Source organism: Leuciscus leuciscus, assembly GCF_965113295.1.
Source record: "Leuciscus leuciscus genome assembly, chromosome: 6".
In the NCBI taxonomy this organism is placed as follows: domain Eukaryota; kingdom Metazoa; phylum Chordata; class Actinopteri; order Cypriniformes; family Leuciscidae; genus Leuciscus; species Leuciscus leuciscus.
The window spans coordinates 15,684,874-15,690,679 of NC_138730.1; the positions used below are offsets into that span (position 1 = coordinate 15,684,874).

The window sequence follows — 5,806 nt, forward strand, 5'->3', positions numbered from 1 at the left end:
GGTTATGTGCTGTCCTTCACTGCACACATTTTTTAAAACATACATAAAATCATAAACAAAACATTAGCATTTGACTAAATGAATGTAGAGTCATTGGTTGTTTAGTTTACAATTATTAAGATGAAATATCAACCATTACATTCATAAAACTGCAGAATATAAATATATTTTTAAGCAGTCAAAAAGGAAATGTCCAACACAGGACAAAACACAGTTCTTTTCACAATACATGACACATAACCCCACCTTAAAAATTATTTCACTTATTTCCAAAAATTTGTTGGATTCATGTACACTGGTGGCCAAAATAAGTATTTGGGTGTCTTAATGCTTTTGAAAGAAGTCTATTTGATGCTCAAGAAACATTTCTTATTATTATCAATGTTTGACTGTCTACTCCTCCATCTTTTCTACAGCATAGGAGTAAACGTCATCATCAAAATAATCTTTAAAAAAGCCAACACAATGTTTTTGTCCACCTTTGCGAATAAATGAACTTCTCCAAAGATTGGTTCCTGTTCAGAACTTGACTGACAACATCAGAATGTTCCCTGGTCTGTATCCGTGTCCACAAACACAAATGTACTCAGTCCTTCAGAGGAAATCCCGGTTCCAACACTATATAAAACACACACAGAGAGAGAGAGAGAGAGAGAGAGAGAGAGAGAGAGAGAGAGAGAATATTAGTGTCACATTATTTTTAACCTCCTTTTTTGTTAATTTTTATTATTATTTTCACAAAAATTTAAGAATATATATTTGTAAACAGCTTTTGTCAATAAATAGCATACAAAATAACTAAATTAAATTATGCCAGATTAAATTTTAATACTTACAAATCCTAAATTCTGTCCAAAAATGCTGAGATCCATAGAAAGAAAGACTGAAATCGATGATTTTAGCCCATTTCAGCTTGTCTGCAGTGAAGGGGTCCCTGTCTGAGACAAATACACCGTAAGACAGATGCAAGAAATCACTGTGTGATGATTGTTCTCCTTCCTACAGTAGTTAACCCACCTGTGCGCTGATATTAGGACCTTCCTGGTCAGGTGGGACTGCAATGGTAGAGTCTTCTGCCTAATAAAATATCAAAATAATGCAAACATATAAACTAAAGTTGTTTAGAATGCTAGGTTTGGTATGAATGAATTAGTGAGTTTTACTGCAGTGCTTACCTGGATACATTTAATCTGGTGAGACTGAACAAAGACAATGGTCCATCTTCTGATTGGTTAATTTGCTGTGTAATAAATATAAAGTTAGACATGATGCAAAGGTCACTTATTTGATATAAAGTTAGCCAATTTTATAGAGATTTTATAAGATATTGTAAGCTACCTAGTCTGCACCAGTGGCTCCAAAGCACTTTTCACATAATGGCTAATCATTTCAGCAAACTTATCTCAAAATATATCACAAATGGCCTACCTCAAGAATCTTGCTAGAAGCAAAGAGAAGTCACTGGCGCGAATTGGCGCTTTGTTGCAGTTGCCTTTAAGCATAAAAATGGAAGTAAATATTAAATTCCATTAAAAAAAACTATAATATGTTATAGTATGCAAACTAATGCTAAAACTATATAGGTTCCCATCAGTAGGCCAACATTATCTACAACCAAAACAGAATTTCACATAGTTTATTCACATTTATTGTTAATGTAAACGCGTTGCTCGTTGGCATATTTTAACTCAACAATTCAATAATCTAACTAAGTGTGTAAAATGAAACGTTAGCTCAGTTTACCGTGGTAAAGTTCGTTACCGCCATGTTGACGAGTAACGTTAGGTAAACGTAAAGGTTAAACTGGGCAGTGGGCACAATCCTGTCAACACACACAGAATGTTTTTATTTTTATTTTTTACCTTGCTTGCTGATCTCTCTCTCGGTGAAGTGAATTCCGTCTCTTACACTCCCTACACTGGATGCTCTTGCGCGACATGACAAATCCCAGACAGTGTAGTGAGTGATGCGCCGCGGGCCACGGCCGTTATATTTCTGACAGTCCAAGCACTCGCGCTATTTCTGACAAGGGACAAACAGGTTTGCATTTTGTATTAAAGGTCCGGTCGCTTCAATGTGAACAATATAGACAGCCTCTGGCTATTATAGCGTTGTAGACACGCGGTGTAAGGCAAAAATTAGGAAATAAAAAGCACGATGGAATGGTGCCAGCCAGAGAGGCCGTTACGTCAAATTATACAGTAGTATACAGCAAATTTAAAAAATACAGTAAGTCTCTGTATGTGGTGTTAGACGTCACAGAAAATTCCCATGATGCAATGGGAACTTTATTTACTGTAAAGAGAAATGGCAGTATAATACTGGGGGATTTAAAGTAAATAACTGTAGAAATTACAGAAAAGTCTAACAGTGTACATAGGTTTTATTTGACACCTCTTAGACTCAATAGAATGGGTCTGACAAATAATGATGTTTGTTGGAAATGTCAAAAGGATAGAGGTACTTTTATTCATTGTATCTGGGAATGTCCAATTATTCAACCTTTATGGCAACAAACCTTAAATATTTTGAGCAAATGGCTTGGAACAACAACACCGTCATTACCAAGGTTATGTCTATTAGGAGACAGGGAACAGATGCCAAATACTTCAAAGGGAGAGTTTGCAGTAATTATGGTGGGGGTCTCTGTGACGGCTAGAGTCATCCTGAAACACTGGAAAACTCCAGAAACCCCAGAGTTAAAAGAATGGGTCAACATAATGACCAGGACAGCTTCATATAACGTTTGCTTTGCAAACTACATAATAAGAACAAAGCAGGGGTCCCGGTGGATATTCCAGTTTGGGAAGATTTTTGGTCCTTTGTGACGCTGTCTTTACATGTGAAACAATATTTTTTTTAAATATTTTTTTATTATTATTATTATCAATGTAATTTTCATTTATTTATTTTCTCTGACCATTTGTTAATACATCTACTTCTGTTAAGTTCAACCACTGTAATATTCTGGCCTTGCAAGCGGTATTGATACATGTGTTGTCATGTACTGGATGAAAAGAATTAAAGAATTAAAGAATTTACAAAAAAATAAAAAATTAAATAAACGTGAATTTAGGCTACTTTAGTATACAAGCTTTAAAAATATTTTTCGTAAATTGTTATATTATTAACTTGAAATTCTTAAAAGACCATACATAACTCGTTTATGAACACTAATTTAACAACAATAATATTAATAATAAATGATAAAGAAATAAAGATTACATGACCATCACTCCCCCCCCCCTCCCTTCCCAATCTGTCAGAGTTGAGTTGGTCCACAACAAGTAACGTTACGCACAAATGTGTCATTTTTTTTAACGGCTACAGAAAATGATTCTAAATTCAAAATGGACAGACGTCAATTGAGTGGTTTTGCAAAAAAAAGTTAAAGAAAGACAAGGACGCTAGACGTTTAGTTACAATTCAAAATGTTCCAGGGATCGAAAGTTTTTTTTGTGAGAACATCACGGGAATTGCGATCACTAGCAGCGCTGAGTCTGACGAAGCCGGAGCTAACTGTGGAGACGGTAACACACTATAGCCTAGCATCTCAGATGGTACCGCCGTCAAATGCACTTGGGCGCCGCGCCGCATGATTAACCTTTTGAGATTTTTATTTCTGTGCCCCTGACAGTACCGACGTCGCATAACTGCCAGATTCAAACTGTGCTTTTGCGCGTTGGCTGGCGCTGAGCCAGAGTCGGACGCGTTCAGCGCTGTCATATATCACAACTAAGCAGTGTTTTCAACCTCATAATGTTTATTTTAGGTTTCAGATATTTAAATACACATAAGCACGAGTTAGTTAGAATATTTTAAACTTGCGCGTGAAAGGGTTAAAGAAAAGATCGAAAATAAATATTTGTGTGTGCTGTAAAGTTGTTAGAAAATAATTAAATCGGAATCGGCTAAAATCGGTATAGGCAGGTCAAACTCAATGGGAAATCGGAATCGGCCTAGAAAATTGTAATCGTTGCATCTCTAAATAAAACAGCACCAAATATTCTCAAAATTATGCCACTTTCCTTTCCTGTTAAAAGACAAACGCCCGAGTGCATTTGACGGCGGTACCATCTGAGATGCTATAGTGTGTTACCGTCTCCACAGTTAGCTCCGGCTTCGTCAGACTCAGCGCTGCTAGTGATCGCAATTCCCTTGATGTTCTCACAAAAAAAAAACGGTAACGCTTTAGATTACAGCCCGGAAAGTACTGCGTAATTAAAATGAAAGTACAGTGTAATTACAGTGTACCTATAAAGTACTTACGTGTAAGTATAGGGGAACAATACGTAAAGTCTTGGGAATAAAGGTGTAACAACCAGGAAAATACTGCGTAATTAAAACAAAATTACAGTGTAACTTTCGGTAATTGCAGTGTACCTATAAAGTACGTACGTGTAAGTATAGGGGAATAATATGTAAAGTTTTGGGAATAAAGGGGTAACAACCAGGAAAATAACAAATTATTTAGGCAAATTATTTAGACTGTAAGTATTCCATGTAGTTACAGGGTAAGTATGACATTGCGGGCTGTAAATTAAAGTGGTGTTTCTTACCCTCTTGTTTCATGTAGTTACAGGGTAAGTATGACATTGCGGGCTGTAAATTAAAGTGATGCTTCTTACCCCCTTGTTTCATGTAGTTACAGGGTAAGTATGACATTGCGGGCTGTAAATTAAAGTGGTGCTTCTTACCCTCTTGTTTCATGTAGTTACAGGGTAAGTATGACATTGCGGGCTGTAAATTAAAGTGGTGCTTCTTACCCCCTTGTTTCATGTAGTTACAGGGTAAGTATGACATTGCGGGCTGTAAATTAAAGTGGTGTTTCTTACCCTCTTGTTTCATGTAGTTACAGGGTAAGTATGACATTGCGGGCTGTAAATTAAAGTGATGCTTCTTATCCCCTTGTTTCATGTAGTTACAGGGTAAGTATGACATTGCGGGCTGTAAATTAAAGTGGTGTTTCTTACCCTCTTGTTTCATGTAGTTACAGGGTAAGTACAATAAAAACACATGTACACACACACAATCTGATATCACTCGGAAAACTTTATTTAAAAAAACAACAACTTATTTAAAAACGGATTTACAGCACTTGCGCTTGCTTGGTTTCCTCCTCCTCTTGTTCCTCTTCTTTTTCTTTCTTTCCACTGATGAATCTTAAGAAGGAATCCCATGACATGTCTCTTGCTATTCTGTATTATGTGTTAAAAGAAAATAGCCTACAGTAGGCTACAGAAATGTCCTCACCATTTACTCATCTTTTACCCTGATGTCATCCGAGATGTATACAAATTTCCTTCTTCAGATTAACACAAACAAAAGTTTTTAGAAAAATAAATAATCTCTGTAAATGCATATAATGCAAGCTCATGTGTTCCTAAAAGTGGATGAATCAATGTCTTCTGAAGTGAAACGATAAACGTTTTTAAGAAAAATACCAAATATTTTAAAATTTTAAACTGTAGACTATCGCTTCCGACCAACTGTCACCTGCGCGTTCATGAGAGGGTTGAGTAAGTTTACGCTTGAAAATTTAAAGCTTGACGTAAGCGCACCGAAAAACCGAATGTCGAATTATTATTATTTTTTTTTAATGCTTTTATTATTGCTCACAACAAAATACAAACAATAACAGATAATACTAATGAAAAACAAACCATGCAGAAGAACAGAGACACCAGTTCTCGCGTGAGTTTCTCATCAAACTCCCGCGAGGATGCAATGGACGCTTAAAGCTTCAGCAAACGCGAAGCCATTCAAGCCGACTCTCATGCACTCGCTGGTGACAGTTGGTCGGTAG

The 5,806-nt window shown here is 36.3% G+C and overlaps 1 long non-coding RNA gene across 1 annotated transcript; it reads right to left on the minus strand.

Moving 5' to 3' along the window:
• Positions 1 to 373: 373 nt before the first annotated feature.
• On the minus strand, positions 374 to 1,341 carry LOC309500190. Its single transcript, XR_014206496.1, has 4 exons — positions 1,176 to 1,341; positions 1,018 to 1,077; positions 837 to 934; positions 374 to 618 (listed from the first exon to the last, which is right to left on the minus strand). It is a non-coding gene; the product is annotated as an uncharacterized lncRNA (long non-coding RNA).
• Positions 1,342 to 5,806: the final 4,465 nt, after the last annotated feature.